The sequence below is a fragment of the Bubalus bubalis genome, chromosome X (genome assembly GCF_019923935.1).
Source record: "Bubalus bubalis isolate 160015118507 breed Murrah chromosome X, NDDB_SH_1, whole genome shotgun sequence".
NCBI classification, from domain to species: domain Eukaryota; kingdom Metazoa; phylum Chordata; class Mammalia; order Artiodactyla; family Bovidae; genus Bubalus; species Bubalus bubalis.
Genome location: NC_059181.1, coordinates 132533246 through 132551716, shown reverse-complemented (window position 1 = coordinate 132551716; position 18471 = coordinate 132533246). Strand labels below are relative to the sequence as shown.

General features: G+C 36.1%; 1 protein-coding gene and 1 pseudogene across 9 annotated transcripts in view; one reads left to right on the top strand and one right to left on the bottom strand.

Annotated features, from left to right (window-relative positions):
• The window catches only part of TENM1 (teneurin transmembrane protein 1), a 918261-nt gene that overhangs the window by 430756 nt on the left and 469034 nt on the right, over nucleotides 1-18471 (top strand). The gene's annotated exons all lie outside the window — the stretch shown is intronic.
• LOC123331945 lies at nucleotides 13148-13806 on the bottom strand (annotated as a pseudogene).

Here is an 18471-nt window from a genome sequence, read left to right as displayed (position 1 = left end):
AAGTTCTAGCATTTAACGATTGTGTAGTTTAGGCAATTCTCGTAACATCTCCGAGTCTCAGTTTCCCCTTATGTGAAACGAGTAGAATCCCATTTAATCTCAGGTTTGTTGTGAAGATTGAATTAGTAGTATATGAAAATCTTTCACATCATTGCTGTTGCTCTGAGAATCTCATGCACTCTGAAAGGCAATTTAAAATATATAACTCGCTTTAGAAACACATGAAGTATGACTCATAGGCAAGAGATTATTCTTTGAATGTTGGCAAATCTTTGATAGGCTATATACCAAAAATTAATTAGAAAAATACTTTGTTCCTTTTTTAACAAATGACAATGATAAAATACTAATCCAAAATAACTAAGGTAATTTTTAAAGTTTTACAGCAAATGGTCTATTTGATAAATTCTGTATAGTAATGTATTAATTCTGAAACTATTAATTATTTATGATTATGAATGCAGTGGCTAGGGTACATTCCATTGCTCTGTGTAATGTGATAAGCAAATTCAGACTTAAGGTGGCAAAGAGCACAAAATACTTGAGGGAAACCAAAGTGTTTTCAAACACTTTATAAGCACTCATTTACATAAAAGTAACTGATATGCAAATTGTAAATCATTCTTCTATATTTGCAAAAGCAAGTGCTTAGAAATATTTCTTTAGCTTATGTTGGACTCTTGTATATATTTTAGACATGTTGCATGTACACATACACAAATGTACACACACATGCACACATATATACATACCTGTGTATATTAAGTGTTTGTGTTTTAATGAGCTATAATTCTTTTGAATCTTTTTGCAAATTAAGCCAAAAGAAAGGTTATTTTGTTGTATTTCATCAACAGCTATTTTATCATCTCCTTTCTTTCCAGGATGCTGATGTAACTACCATTTTATACCAAGTGACTGATTTTGTCTTTATGGCAGTTGTGTGATTTTTAATCTTTGTAATCATCTCTTGATATATTCACAGATAGAGTAATTTCCAAGATATTTAGAAAGAAGCAAACATGTTGTTTATTTTCAAATTTCATACCCAATGCATTTTCATTAGCAGTTTTACCAGATTTTAAAATACTTTTTACATTTTTTCAAATGCATTAAACCCCTAAGTGAAACTAATTTCCTTTCAAATTGCTTAAAATTTGAAACAAATACTATTTTTTTGCATAGAGGGATCCTTATCTCAGCTATTTTATGTGCTTTTGTTTCAAACAAGTGCTTCTTTTCTATCTAATGTTCAAATAACTATTTGCCAAATCTTTTCAGATTGTTTCATTGAATGATTCTGTTTCATTGAATGATTCTGTTTCATTGAACAATTCACAATGTCTTAAATCAATTTTATTTCCTTGAGTATGGTGTTTAGATAAAATTTGCTTTAGTCACCTAAACTACTTATTTTTTAATTAACAGAAGTTTTTATTATTGAAAATTATCTCTAAAGTATAAAATGCTATGTACTTACTGATGGCTCTTTAAAGAAAATAATAAAATCTATTTAGCTTCTGCCCATAATTTTCTTGGCAGCTATTTCAGAGGACAATAGTGATTTAAAATTTAATATTGTCTGGTATTTTTCAAAGTCCCAATTAGGACATTATAATTTATTGTATAATGAAATTGGTGTTGGAATAAAAATCCCTGGATTTAACAGAGTAAATCAATTGTATCTTGGTTTTAGGAAAGTTTCCTTAATGTGTTGTTTCATGCCATGACAATTGAAAATTTTCTTTATAAACAGTGTAAAGCACTGTAAGTGAAATTTTTTTGTTTTACACATTTATTTGCAGTTGTGCTACAGCGTATGATTTGGTGGAACATAAGTAGAAAGTAAGCCTTTTATTTTATGCACATGGGCTCTTTGAATTGTACAAATAAGCATTTCTAAAACCCTGAGTTGACTCTGAGAGACCTGAGGTATTGATATAGTAGCCTGCCAGCCGTTTACAGTCATGCATAGCCTCTTGAACTTAATAGGAAATAATGAGGAAACAGTCATAAATACATTCAATTGATTATGCATTACTACTGATGCTTGTATTGCCTTTCAGTACTGGCCAGGCCTAGAGTTTTAATAGTTTCTTGCACTTACTGATGAAAACATTAGATATGTGCCATCAAGACAGAAATAACTTCTTTGTTTGATTTAGTGAAAATGTTAAATCCTGTTAAAACTTGGTTTCCACAGTACTACCAGGCTTTCCTGGTGGCTCAGATGGTAAAGAGTCTGCCTGCAATGAGGGAGACCCAGGTTCAATCCCTGGGTCGGGAAGATCCCCTGGAGAAGGAAATGGCAACCTACTCCAGTATTATTGCCTGGGAAATCCCATGGACAAAGGAGCCTGGCAGGCTATATAGTCCATGGGGTCGCATAGCGTCAGATACAACTGAACAACTAATACTTTCTTCTTTCTTCTACCATAATACTGGTTGCAGAGTCAGACACAACTGAAGTGACTGAGCACTCATGCACACACCGCAGTACTAACACTGGACATTACTTTCAGTGTCAGCTCATTCATATCCATAGGATTCAGTTAAATAGAACCGTTCATGAACTGGAATCATTTCTGGCCACCAATACCAGTCATATCCTGCCTACCCTCCATCCTTTATCACACCTCTTTGTGTTCGCCCTACTATATTAGCCAAGGTCTAATTAAGAAGACAGAAATAGAAATGAAAACAGAGAGATAACATTGGAACTTGGTTACACAAACCATGGAGGAATTGAGGAACTGAATGTGGGACATTTAAGACACCACAGTAAGTGGTGGTGGAAACCACCACTGCCTCTTGGGTAAAGGGATAAGGGAAGAGTCAGCTCACACAGAAGCCTAGGAATGGGGAGCAGGAATAAGGAGCAGAGGAAGGGAAACATGAATACAGCGTCTGAGGGCAAAGAGACTCAAAACAAGCACAATTGTTGTGGGCTTTTGGAAGGAAAATGGGGAGAGAACAAACAGATGAAAGTGAGCTTGAAGCTCTGGAGAAGTGAATAAGCCATGTTAATAATAATCATAACAATGATAATGGTGGTGATGGTGATAATAGTACCTAATATTATGGAGCACTATTTCAGGCATTGTTCCAAGCACTTTAGATATTAGGTCTTTTTTATCCAACAGTGTCCTGCTGAGTTAGGCATTATTACTATTTCCATTTTACAGGTGAAGCAGGAGTACAGAAAGACTACTTAACTTGCCCAAAGTCATACAGCCAAGATTCAAACCTAGGTAGTCTGATTCTACATATAGAATACTTAACCTCTACCCTACACTACCTCCTAAAGGAAAACTGTGCTGTTTCCCTCTTGGCCATTCCATTCCCTAGCCATCTGCACAAATGACCATGTCCTAAACTAATTTGATGGGACTATTATACTTCTGGTAAAAAATAAACTCCTTTGCCCCTGGGATTTTCTAGAAAAGAATAATGGAGTGGGTTAAGACATTAAGAAAAAAAAAAAAGCTTTGGCAAGTATTTCAGCTTTTATTAAGACATTTTCTTTTTGGCCAAAGCAATCTTGATAAAAAAGAACAAAGCTGAACGTACTAAACTCACTGATCAGACTATACTACAAAGCTATAGTAATCAAAACACTGTGGTGTGTCACAAAAAGAGACACAGAACGGTAGAACAGAATAGAGAGCCCCAAAATAAATCCAAGCACTTAGGATCAGTTGATCCATAATAGAGGAGGCAAGAATATACAATGGGGAAAATACAGTCTCTTCAATAAGTGGTGCTGGGAAAACTGGACAGCCCCATGTAAAAGAAAGAGATTAGAACATTTTCTCATACCATATACAAAAACAAATTACAAATGGATTAAAGCCCTAAATGTAAGACTGGAAAACATAAAACCCTCTTGACGAAAACATAGATAGACGGTCTTTAACATAAATCAGGAATATTTTTTGAATCTGTCTCCTCAGGCAAAGGAAACAAAAGCAAAAATAAACAAAGGGGGCATAAATAAACTTAAAAGCTTTTGCACAACAAATGAAACCATTAACAAAATGAAAAAACAGTCTACTGAATGGGATAGAATATATGCAATAATATCACTGACAAGAGATTAACATCCAAAATAACAGCCCATACAACTGAATGTTAAAAAACAAATGCCCAGATTTAAAAAAAACCAAAGATCTGACATTTTTCCAAAGAAGACATACAGATGACCAACAGGCAAATGAAAAGATGGTCAAACAGCACTAATCATCAGGGAAATGTAAATCAAAACCACAAAGAAATATCACCTCACACATATCAGAATAACTATCATTAAAAAAAAAAAACAAATAAAATATTTTGGCAAGACTATGGAGAAGGGAACTCTTGAACACCATTGGTGGGAATGTAGATTAGTATAGCCACTGTGGAAAACAGTATGGAGGTTTCTCAAAAAAACTAATAGAACTACCATATGATCCAGCAATTCTACTTCTGGGTCTATAGCCAAAGAAAATAAAATCACTAATTTGAAAACATACATATATATCAGTGTTCATGCTAGTATTTTTTAGAAGAGTCCAAAATATGGAAGCAACCTAAAGTGTTCATCAATTGATGAATGGATAAAGAAGATGTGGTGTATATATATATAAATGGAATTTTTCTCAGCAATAAAAGAAGAACAAAATAATACTATTTACATTGAAATGGGTGGAACTAGAGGTTATTATTTTTAGTGAAATAAGTCAGAGAAAGACAAATACTCTATGTTAGCACTTACGTGTAGAATGTAAAAGATAAAACTAATGAACAAATATAACAAAACAGAAACAGACTCATAGATATAGAGAACAAACTAGTGGTTAGCAGTGGGGAAAAGGAAGAGGGGAGGGACATGATAGGATGTAGAAACTACCATGTATAAAATAAATAAGCTACCAGGACATATTGTATAGTGCAGGGAATCTAGCAAATATTTTATAATAGTTTTAAATGGACTATAATCTATAAAAATTTTGAATCACTAGGTTGTACACTTGAAAATAATATTTTAAATCACCTATACTTCAATAAAAAATGAAAAAATTCCTTTTTAATAATAGGTAGCACATGCATGTAGTAGATATTATAATGTTATTTTGAAACAATATCAAATTGCTATTTTTGTATATAAAAAAGTTCACTATTAGCAATTTCTTATATTTCAGCCTATATGCAAAGGTTATCCAGTAAAGATAGCTATCGCCCATTCTCCCCCCAACCCAGTTTCTCTGAAATCAGCCACTCCTAGATACTAGGTATTTCTCCAGAGATAATATGTAAATATATAATCACATATGCAGATACATTCTCTCTTTTGACCCAAATAGGACACTTATTGTTCTGCACCTTGTGTTTTGCCATTTAACAGTATTTTAAAGATCCTTATTTTAAACAGGTGACAAGTTTCCAGTTGCACAAATGTACTATAATGTGTTTACCAACACTGCTCTCAGTTAATTTCATTCATTTGCTATTATAAAAACATACTGTATTTTCATTCATGTCATTTTATACATAAAAAGTGCTAGAAGTAGAATTTCTGTTCTGAAATATCTGTGAATTTTTAATTTTGATAAATATTGTCAATATTTGTCAAATATTGTTAAATTGTTATCAGTAGAAATTAGATGAGTTTGGTTGTATCACCAATGTATGAGAGTGCTTCAAGCACTTGCAAACATAGGGTGTTATCAGACTTATTGAATTCTGCCAATCTGATAGACTCAAAATGCAATAATACTGTATTTTCATTTGCATTTTACTTATGATTTATGAGAGGGAGAATTTTTCGTATGTTCCAAGGTCATTGATATTTTATTGTCTATAAACCATATTATTTATCACCTTGGATTGTACATCTTTTATTATAGATTTTTAGGGTACTCTTTGTATAATTAAGGAAAAAGTGAAAGTGAAGTTGATCAGTTGTGTCCGACTCTGCAGCCCATGGACTGCAGCCTACCATGCTCCTCGGTCCATGGGATTTTCCAGGCAAGAGTACTGGAGTGGGCTTCCATTGCCTTCTCCAGGGGATCTTCCCAACCCAGGGATCAAACCCAGGTCGTCTGCATTGTAGGCAGACACTTTTACCGTCTGAGCCACCAGGGAAGTCAGGAAACCAGTCATTTATTTGGGGTTTGATTTGCAAATATCCTTTCTATTTTGTTTTCTTTTGTGTTTTTAATAGAGTGCATGTGTATGTGTGTCTGTGCATAATAGTTTTTTTTTAAATGTTCTATGAGGTTTAAATACCCATACTGGGAAAAACAGGCTATGCTTACTAATCAAGAAATCTTACTAATCAAGAAAGTTTCAAAATTGGCTGGCTCATTTTCAGTGTAGTTGGGAAGGTTCTACTGTTACGTTTTATTTTAATCAAAACTACTTTTATCCTTTATTTCAAATTTTCTATTCTGGATTTTTAATTCTAAAAATGATTTTATGTAAGCATTCATTGTATGCTTGGAAAAGTGTGTCATATAAAGTGTGTAAAAATATTTTTTCTTGTTAATGTAGTATATTCACATAGAAGAAAAAACAGAATAAAAAGAAATAAGAAAACCTTTCAGCATAATTTTTTTGTTCTGATCCTTGTTTCTGATTTGTGGAAACAAATTGGAAGCCTTTATCCAAGATAGTTTATACAAAGTTATCAGACTTTTTGATTCTGATGCTATCATTAATCTTAATGATCAAGCTATGACATTTGTTAGATAGCTGTATGTATCTAAGCATGCGTGTTCAGTTGCATCCAACTCTTTTCTACCCTATGGACTGTAGCCTGCCAGGCTCCTCTGTCCATGAGATTCTCCAGGCAAGAATACAGAAGTGGGTTGCCATTCCCTTTTCCAGGGGATCATCCTAACCCAGGTATCGAACCTAGGTCTCCTGCATTGCAGGCAGATTCTTTACCACTGAGATACCTGGGAAGCTATATGTATCTATAGGAATGTAAAATAAGACCATAATATTTAGTGCTGATTGAGATCACCTGTGTCTTTTCATTCTGGCCAAACATTAATATTTTAAAAAGTCATTGATGCTGTCACATTAAGTGCTTTCTTATTATTAATATACCAAACCTATTTGATAACTGATAACAAATGATTTAAATGTTTGTTAATTATTAGCACAAATAATTTCATTTGTGTTCCAAAGCATTTTCTTAGTGTCAAGTCAAATCTCTGTCTAGTTTATGTCCATGATGTCACACACATCTCCTGTAACCATTCATTCCTTTATTCACTCTGTATGGTAATCTACATGATTTTATTGAGCACTTAGTATACAGGCACTGTTCTAAGGGTTGGAGATGCAGCTCCATTGAGGAGCATATATTCTGGCTTATTTAATGAAATTGCCTTTTTTTTTTTATCATCATTACACTCCAGTTCCACTCTATATACAATACTGACTATATTCCTCTCTTACCTCTTATTATCCTATCAGCTTCTGAAAAACAAGTATGCTCCATTTTACCATGTAACTCATTTGATTTGAATTTCTACCTTATTACATCCAAATTCTTCTTTGAAACTTTCGAGATTAGAAATATCAAATATCATCTGTTACTTCCCTTTGTATCTATTTGAGATGATTTTCCTATGACTCCACAACATATTTGCTCTTGCAGTAGTATCTTTAGCACTGCTACTGCTGCTGCTGCTAAGTCGCTTCAGTCGTGTCCGACTCTGTGCGACCCCATAGACAGCAGCCCACCAGGCTCCCCTGTCCCTCGGATTCTCCAGGCAAGATCACTGGAGTGGGGTGCCATTGCCTTCTCCAACGCATGAAAGTGAAAAGTGAAAGTGAGGTTGCTCAGTCATGTCCGACTCTTCGCAACCGCATGGACTGCAGCCTACCAGGCTCCTCCGTCCATGGGATTTTCCAGGCAAGGGTGGGGTGCCATTGCCTTCTCCGATCTTCAGCACAGCACACTTAAAAATCATTCTTCCTATTACTCATGTTGTTCTTCTCACCTCATCTGTTTTCTCCATCCTTCAAGGCTAGCATGTAGCTGAGTGAAAATGCATATAATGATGTATCTGGATTCTTGTCCCAGATCTTAGCAGCTCTAAATAACTGTGTGACCTTGAGCAGGTTAATGAGATAAAGCAGTTAGAATATTTCCTGGCACACAGAAGACACTATTTTTTTTCTCTCCAGTCTCACTCCACATAGTTTTCCTCAAAGACTTTACTGAATACACACTTGTCTGAACTAAGCTCTCTTTCCTCTTAACTGCAAATATTCCCTATGTCACACAAACCAAGGCTATTTTATGATGATGTTATTTGTAATTTTTTCTCCCTAACTAGATTATAAACGTCTTTTTTTAAGTATTTTTTTGATGTGGACCATTTTTAAAGTCTTTATTGAATTTGTTACAGTATTGCTTCTGTTTTGTGTTTTGACTTTCTGGCTGCAAGGCATGTGGGATCTTAACTCCCCAATCAGGGATCAAACATGTACCCCCCCTGCATTGAAAGACCAAGTTCTAACCATTAGATTGCCAGAGGTGTTCCTAAATTATAAACATGTTGAAGTGAAACTTTTCTCCTTGTGCATCCACTACCCCCTTCCTCAAAGTACGTGAGGTTATGAGGCATTCAGTATTTTGGTGGTTAGTTTGTCTATATGTGAAAATAGGCTAGAAGTATCAAACTTTATTCTATTGGTAAGATACCACCCTAGGAACATATATAATTTGAGGACCTTGTACTTCTTTTTTCATCCTGTTGTCCCTGCTGATGTCTGTTGGTTTACAGATGACTGGATACACAAATTTATCAAGAACCATTTTGCAATTCACAAAAATCTTTGTTATTCAAAATAATTTTTCAATACCTCTTAATTGGTTTTAGGATTATAGAGGGAAATGGAACAAAAACTGTAGTGATTTAAAATATTGTAGGATAGAGGGACCAGTGAATTAACATATTTAATTATAGATTTTGAATGACTTCAAAGGAAGCTCATTTTTTTTCAAGGGATTAAGCCAGGAACTGGGCCCTTATTACAGGAGGCCACTTGGGCCTCCATTTAGCCAGTTTCTGGCACATTCGTTGACAGGAATAATTTAATGACTGTGAGTAATCACCAAGTGTAGGAAATAAGGTCCTCTTTGAATCATAAAGCTTTTAAACATGAAAAATATTATGCATTTGTTTGAGAACGGTGAAATGTGTGAACTAATTTTGTATTGTCCTACCAATTATGAATGTGTTATTTCTGGCAAGCAGGTCTCTTTAAAATTGCATATGCTCAGTTCCTAGCCAGGGAGGTGAGAGAAAACATTGTCAGCGTCTTTATACCCAGCTGGGGCCAGGTGTTGTTCATTAACATGTAAATAGTGCAATTACTGCCAATTAATATTTTTTGAAACATTAAAGTTGATCAGAACAGTTATAGCACTTATAAAATTTTAAAAAATGCATGCATCTTACTGCATAGGTTCATAGAAGGCATATAATACATAATTTGTACTTTTATTTACACAGAGCATCAAATTGCTATTCCTTTGCAGAATGTCATGTATGTGATTAGAATGGAAAGTAAAAAGTACATTGGCTGGTTACTGACCATAGCCAAATAGTGTGATTTTATTCTAGTTTACAATTGATTGTCAGGTTACAGTGGCTTTTCCTTCAAAAATATTTATTCAGTTCCTACCGTGTATAAGGAATTGCATTAAGTGCTAGGCATTCAGTGATAAACAAGACAGAAATGGTCTGTGCTCCATGGACTTTATAGTCTAGTTTGTCTCCACAAATAAACACACAGTAAACATACAAATAAACAAACAAATCAGTGCCACTATTAGCACTCATGTGAAACAAGAGGGTGCCATTTGAAAACATTATGGAGTGGAGTAGACACGATTTGGATAGACTTAGGAAACAATATCAACATTTTAGCTGAAATCCAAAATGTGAGCTGGTGATATCGTAGTGAAAGAGTGAAGAAGAGTATGTTAGCGACAGAGAACAGTGCTTAGGAAGACCTTGAAGCAGGAAAGAGTTTGATGTTGTCAAAGAACTGACAAAAAGAATGAATATCCACTTCAAGATAGTGGTTGCCTCTGGGGAACAAGCGAGCAGGATAGAATTTAGCTAAGGTAAGAATGGGACTTCAAGAGGAACTGTAATGTTCTAATTCTTTAATAAGAGATGTGAAGGAAATATGATGAAAAGGTAACATTTGTTAATTTCCCATGGTGGATTTATGGATGTTTGTTATATTACTGTCAGTACTTTTCTATGTTATTGAAATACCTGATCACCAAAGAAAAAAGCTAATGAGAAAAGATGAAGTTGAAAATTTCTTTCACTAGCATGCTGCTGCTGCTGCTGCTGCTAAGTCGCTTCAGTCGTGTCCGACTCAGTGCGACCCCATAGAAGGCAGCCCACCAGGCTCCCCCGTCCCTGCGACTCTCCAGGCAAGAACACTGGAGTGGGTTGCCATTTCCCTCTCCAATGCATGAAAGTGAAAAGTGGAAGTAAAGTTGCTCAGTTGTGTCCGACTCTAGCGACCCCATGGACTGCAGCCTTCCAGGCTCCTCCATCCATGGGATTTTCCAGGCAAGAGGACTGGAGTGGGGTGCCATTGCCTTCACTAGCATACACTGAGTTTAATCTGGTATAAGGTAGAATCAAAACTTTTCATCTATTTTTGCCTCAATCTAGTCTTTAGAAAAATACTCTTTATGTGCTTGAGGTATTCAACATCCTTAGCTGCTACTGATACTTAAGCAAACTTTATTACTTGTAGATGACTTGTGATGTCAGTAGATATAACATGGCAACAAGCACATCTTTCTGCTGCACCCCACCCTTAGGTCCAATAATTTGGTTTTTGTTTTTGTTTTATTTTTTGTCTGCACTGGGCCTTTGTTGCTGTGTGGTGACTTTTTCTAATTTCAGCGAGTGGTAGCTACACTTCATTGCGGTGCTTGGGCTTCTCGTTACTGTGGCTTCTCATGTTATGGGCTCTAGTCTGATGGGCTTCAGTATTGTGGCAAATGGGGGCTTAGTTGCCTGGCCACATGTGGGATCTACCCAGCCCCAGTATAGAATCCATGTCCCCTGCACTGACAGGCGGATTCTTAACCACTGGACCACCAGGGGAGTCCTCAATAATTTGTTTTTATAGATATAAGACCACTTGGAGCTAACACAGTAGGACTTAAACAGTGGGACTTTTTGCAGGTAACTAAATCCCTTTAATGAGAACAACTATTAATAAATAAGCCCATCCTACATCAATTGCTATTATCATCTAGCTAACTGTTATAGTGTTAAGTCTTTAATTATATTCCCAGGGAAAAATAAGTCATGCCACCCTCTCTGAAAACTACAATCAAGTAAATAAGGTGCCCTTGAAAGTAAGTTCTTAAATTGTGGTATTTTAAGCCCTATGCCTTATCAAGGTGATTTTATACCTGGATTGATAAATCTCTAGGAATACCTAGTGAATAAAAAAAAAAAAGTTGGAGAGAAAAACATTCTTGTAAATTGTTTTGGGAAGCCCCCCAAAACTATATGAGATGGAAAACCAGTCAGAAAATAGTCATCTGGAGATTGCTCTTATTAATCTATTCATGTGACTGAGGACAGGGAGCCAAACACATCCAGTTTAGTCACATTAGGACTAAATTTCAGTTCAACAAATATTTGAGTCATTACCATATACAAGGAACTTTATAGGCTGAAACTGAGTAAGAAAACTGAGTAAGATACAGCTTGAATACACAAGCAGTTTATGGTCTACTTGTGGAGGTGAAATACAAGCTCTACCTTATTTAGGAATAGGAGTAAGAATGGGAGTGGGGGACATGCTAAGGTGGCCAGGGAATGGGAAACAACTCTATTTCTTTCAATTCCTAGATAAAATGGTTCCAGTTAGACTGATAACCCTTTATTCTTATCACATTTTCATGGAAGACAAGCTAGTAGAAATCTAGAAATATTCATTGTAGTTTAAATGGCTGTTTTAAATACCAAAGTAAAATTAATGATGTAGGATTATCTTTCACAACCCAGGGAAACTGTATTTTTCTTCATTAAAAGTCCATTTATAACAATGAATGTCAAGGTCCCATAAGCATTAATATAAATCTTACAGTTGTGGTTTAAATAACTGAGATTGTATTTGGTACTCCAGAATATAGAGCTTTATGCATTATATTTCATAAAGTTTCAAGCAGAAATTTTATTCTGTTTGACAAAGTGTATTTTCTGTATTTAGTATAACAGTGAGCTCTTCCCAACAGAGTACAACATTCTTGACTAATGTTTGATGCTGGTCCCAAGACAGTGGTACTCCAGGTACTTGTCTTAGAAAGAAAACAGAAAGATTAGCTTATGCTTTATGGTTGGGAAGACCTGATTTTATAAATTGACTTGGATGGAAAAGTGCATAAAGTATAAGGCGAAGGTCATTGAAGTCTGTTGTCTGTTCCAAAATAGTGATCCCTGGTGGAATGGCAGAGCAGTGCATATTGCTATGTGCTGCAAAATGAAAATCTGTTATATCACCGTTCATAAGCAGGACCTGCTGAACTGAATAAGCACAGATGTACTTCAAATTAATATTTAATCTGATACCAGAAGCACTTAAAGGAGTTAGGGATATGAGTTCCTCATAAGAAATGACTTGTTTCTCACAGAGAGCGATTATGGTACCAGAAGATAACACAAATAAGATTTTCCTTAGGCTTAAATAGTAAATCTGGAGGTGATAGTGGGTTGTTGTCTCTAGTTTGAATTTTCTACAAATTTCTTTAAAGAAGAAAAAGAATTATTTTTTAATGTCATGGCATGGATCAAAACTAAAGCTAATAAAGTGACTTTGATTAAGAGACTATCTCAGTCCTTGAGAGTAGATGAGAGTGACTTTTCATTGACATCATTAGAATATTATTAGAATAAAATTGAACCAAGTAACCCTTATTAATCTTTAAAAGGAAAGTGCCATAATCAGGTTATAGTTCTAATTTATTTTTGTTGCTTTTTGAGGCCAACTTTAGAAAATAAATCCTCCAAATAACTTTGAGTCCAGAGCCATCTCATGCCTTTCATTTTAAACTCAATTTTCTTCCAAGATTTTAGCATCTCATTACATATTAACTACTCAGAAACTACCATGTTATGTTTAAGTGACATTTCATATTTTTGATTGTAAAAGGAACAACTGAACCTACTATTTCAAATAGGAGGTTTAAAACAAAAGACATTTTGCAAATAGTATAGGTATTAACGGGAACACATTGTATGACACTGAAAAGCAGGCAGTATTATTATACTTTACTGACTGTCATGTTTACTTTTATTTTTTGCCGAGCTTTATGGTTTTATTAACACAAACAAAATGTGCACACAAGCTGTCTATTCCTTTTCTTCCCTGGACAACGTGGCATTGGTATTGCTAATTCTGAGGCCCAAGTGGGCTGCTCTGTCCACAAGGGTTTTGCAGTTCTTGGAGAGGACTTTGTGAGCAATCTCAGCACAGTAAGATTTGTTGCACATCAGCAGCGCTTCAAGCTCCTTGACATTGTGAACCAAAAGATTGCAGAAGCCACTGGGCAGCAAGTGCTTTGTTTCCTTGTTGCTCCTGTAACTGATGTTGGTATCCAGATTTGGCCTTTGAATCTGCTGTGCACCCTGTTGTCAATGCCTCTGGTTTCCGCCAGTTCCACTTAATTTTGACGTGTCATTCTGACTGGTGCTGGATGAACTTCTTGGTCCTCTTTTTGACAATCTTGGGCTTCACAGGGGGTCTGAGGGCAGCCATGATGCCAAGTAGGAGATGGCTGCCACCTCCATAGGCAGCGCTGTCAGGTTTAAAGTACTAGCTCCTTCTGAAGGATAGTTAGCTTTTATATGATCAAAATGACAAGTGCGTGTTGTATTGAGGTAACTATTTTTAGATGATGGGTCGGTCTTATACATGGTGTCAATGAGAAGCTATGTATATCTTTCTGTGTTAGAGGGGATAAAAAAAAAAGATGTTCCTTCCCAACCATTCATTAAATGATTATTGAAATGTACTATTTATTCATGTATTTGCTGAGCACCAACTACAGCCAGACCCTAGATGTACAACATTGAATAATGCTGCTTATGGAGCTTGTATTCTAGTGGGAAAAAGAGGGACACATCCAAAAAACAAGGGAAAAATTTAAATTAAAGATATAAGTATTATGAAGGAAATAGACAAGATGTGATGAGGCAATGGTAGGGTAGGGAGAATCTTTCAAGCATAGGCATAGTACTTGTGGTGGGAAGATCTGGCTCCATCTAGGGGCTGCTAGAAGACCAGTGTGCCAAAAATGTAGTGGACTAAGTGGAGAACAGCTCAACGGGAAACGGAAAGCTAAACACAGGTCAAGTCACAAGGCTTTGGAGGCTATGATGATGAGTTTAAACGTCTTCCTAACTGCAGTAGAAAGCCTTTGAAGGCATTTAAGCAAGGGAAGGGAGTATCCAGGGCTGTTTATTGTAAAGAAATAGATTGAAAGGGGTAAGATCGGAAGTGGGGGACTAGGAAGGAGATTATTGCAGTTATTCAGGTGAGAGATGATAGTAGCTTGCAATGGGAAACAAAGAGAAGTAGATAGGTTCAAGATATATTTCTGAAGGAAGTCACTAGAATTTGGTAATGAAGTGGGTGTCGGAGGTATGTGAAAAAGTGAAATTTCTAATAACTCCATTTTCTTGTTTGAGCAACTGGGTACCTTGTGGTGTCACCTAGGTAAGAAAGGAAAAGAGTGTGGTGAGATTAAGAGACTCAGTAGTTGTACTTTAGGGGGACTTCCCTGGCAGTCCAGTGATTAAGACTCTAAGCTACCACTGCAGGGGGCACAGGTTCAATCCATGGCTGGGGAACTAAGACTCTGCATGCTGCACAGTGTGGTCAAAAAATAAAGTAAAACCAACCAGAGTTATATTTTAGAGACGTTAAATGCATATTTATGAGATACCAAAATTATGTCTTGAATTTTAGCTGGATACCCAAACTTAGGCTCCAGGAGCTCTTGAGTTATCCTTCAACTAACTGAGAGGAGTCAGCAACAGCCACATTTAGAGTCATTATGCCTTGATGATAATCTCTGAATACCCACCCCTTTGGATTCAGACACTGAAGGCTCTTATCAAAATATCAGCACCACCTCCATGGTAGTTCATCATTCCAATTGCAATCTCATGGCACTGACTTGAGAGAATGTGCCACAGGATGAATGAGTTTTGTTGGGATACATGAGAGTTTTCTAAAAGGGACTCAATTATAGTTTTATTTAAGAAAGTATATTTGGGTGGGATTTCATAGCCAGAGGGGAAGGGCCACTTGGGAGGAAAAGATGAAGCTGTAAAGAAAAGGGGATTTTTAAAGAAAGAGGGAAGAAAGTGCTCTAAATGAAACTTTGAGTCATTTCACAACTTTGCATAGAACCAACCTAGACAGCATATTAAAAAGCAGAGACATTACTTTGCCAACAAAGGTCTGTCTAGTCAAAGCTATGGTTTTTCCAATAGTCATATATAGATGTGAGAGTTGGACCATAAAGAAGGGTGAGTGCCAAAGAATGGATGCTTTCGAACTGAACTGTGGTGCTGGAGAAGACTCTTGAGAGTCCCTTGGACAGCAAGGAGATCAAACCAGTCAATCCTAAAGGAAATCAACCCTGAATATTCATTGGAAGGACTGATGAAGCTAAAGCTCCAATATTTTGGCCACCTGATAAGAATAACCGACTCATTGGAAAAGACCCTGATGTTGGGAAAGATTGAGGGTAGAAAGAGAAGGGGTGACAGAGGATGAGATGGTTGGATGGCATCACTGACTCAATAGACATGAGAGTGAGCAAACTCCAGGAGATAGTAAAGGACAGGGAACCCTGACATGCTGCAGTCTTAGTGACTGAACAACAATAATACCTAGCTTCTAAATGTTTATATGTAAATTATTCCAAATTCCTCTTTATTAATAAGATTGCAAAATTTAGTGAGCACTTACCCTGTGTCAGGCAGTTCTAAGTACATGAACTAACTCATTTAATTCTCTCCAGAAATCTATGGGTTATTTGTTAATTGACCACTTTTACAGATGAGGAAACTGGCCCAGAGAGGTTTAGCAATGCCTAAATTAACAGAGATATTAAGTGGTGTGCTAGGATTAAAACCTTCATAGTCAGTTTCCAGAACCTCTGATCTTAACACTACACTATCCATTTAAGTTTGAAAGTGAAAGTGAAGTCGCTCAGTTGTGTCCGACTCTTTGTGACCCCATGGACTATAGCCTACCAGGCTCCTCCCTCCATGGGATTCTCCAGCCAAGAGTACTGGAGTGGGTTGCCATTTCCTTCTCCAGGGGATCTTCCCGACCCAGGGATTGAACCCAGGTCTCCCGCGTTCCAGGCAGACGCTTTAACCTCTGAGCCACGTCTACATATATTGTGACTTTTATTTTACTTTACTTTATTTTTGTTTTCTTCTCATAGCTCTTAGCTCTTTGCCCTTTAAAAACAGTGACAAGAGCAGTATTCACTGGTCATGATAGAAACCAACACCCAATTCTCCAATACTGTTACACTGACCATAATTTATTGATGAAATCTGCCATCTCAAACTCTTTACCCATATTTCCTCCCGTGGGGAAGAAGATGATAAAATTACTTTCTTGCCTGGCACATTTAATTTCAGAAACTTGTATCTAACTACTATTGTGGTAAACAACTTCAACAGCTGTGCCAGATTCCAAGCCATTTTACCCTGTAGAGAAAAATGAAGTTTGCTAATTGGCTAATCTATATATTATAATTGTCTATTTAATGGGATAGTTTTAAGTTAGTTTAGCCATTAGTTAAACCCTTGTTTAGAACCCAGTCTATTTTCAAACTAACATTTAAGAAATGCCCAAGTGTAACACAAAGCTTGATGGAGGTTTGTTTTTTGTTTGTTTGTTTGTTTATTTTTTGGCCATGCTGCATGCACCTGGGCTCCTAGTTTCTACACCAGGGACACAACCCATGCCCTCTACATTGGAAGCGTGAGTGGAATCTTAATCACTGGACCACCAGGGAAGTCCCCTGAGATCTTTAAAATGCAACAAAAATGATCTTTTGTTGAGTTTGAAGTTATGTGTTAATGACTGGCTGTTTTTTAACCTCAGAATACTTAAAACTCTTTGAAACTTTGTTGTAATCTATTGATTTTCAACTTAATAATTTGAAATTGTTTTGCGGTTTTTAAATGGTTTTTAAAAACTCTTTAAGAAATATTTTTCCCCCTTATGCCTGGTTCCCATCTGTCCTTGTGCATATGGTCTTGCCCTTTTTCTTTTGCAATTAATTTCTCTTTTAACAAATATGTTCCCAATTTTTATAGAAAATATAAAACAATATTTGTTCTTATCCTGTGGCTGAGAAATGGCACAGACATATGACTCTAAAAAGTTTTATTACTGAGAAGGTCTGTCTCTTTGAACCTACAGATGAATCTTTGTAAAAATTATGAGAAATTTTTCCTCTCTTGAACATCTTCAATAATACTTCAGTGGAAGGTCAGTTTAGAGGTAATTCCTCTGTCACCAACGTGTTTTTTTAATGCCCTGACCAAATAATAGACAAAATCTATAAAACAAAGTGAACTACAGTTACTGGAAGGTTGCAGGTTATCACGACTCTGGAAGTCTACTTACAGAATACTTAGCACACAATTTTTAATTCAGCATTGAATAGGAAAAGAAAATGCAAATTTTCTCAAAGAAAAAAAATGTATAAGGAAAAGTGTTGAGGAAAGAAGGGAATATGGGATTTAGGGAGGTGGAAAATCAGATTACTTGAGTTATTGAAATGATTCAGCCTGGCAAGTTTCTAGAAATACTCTGTTTCCCTCTTGAGACAATTCAGTCCTCCCAAAGATATGCCAAGTATTTACCAGAGACAGGAAATACTGTACTATCTGAAAGAAATAAAATCCTTGCCTGGATCTATCCTTCATAGGGAGGTTAACATTCCCCTGAAGGCTCACTATCACCTCTGGAGACACAGTGTGGTGTGTCTAGGGGCCTGGAGGGTATATTTTACAAACACAGTATATACACACACACACAACACTAAAATAAGATAGAGAAATAATGCCTCTACTTATTGCTAGCTTCTAACTGAAGTGTGCCAATCCCATTGCTCTCATAATAGAGAAAGTTAATATATCCTGTCAGGGCCACATGACATGAATAGTAAAATGCTGTGAAGTGACTGCATATAGAAGAGTCAGGAAATCCACTTTGATCTACATTTTTGATGTTTGATAATTACACTTATTATCGGGTCCTTTATGCTCTTTTTCTTTGACACAAGATCCATTATCAGTGACAGCATGAGTGTGAGTATGGGTTTGATTTGAAAAACTACTTAAGATGAGGTAATGGAAAAAAAAAGCATTTTTTTTTTGTTCC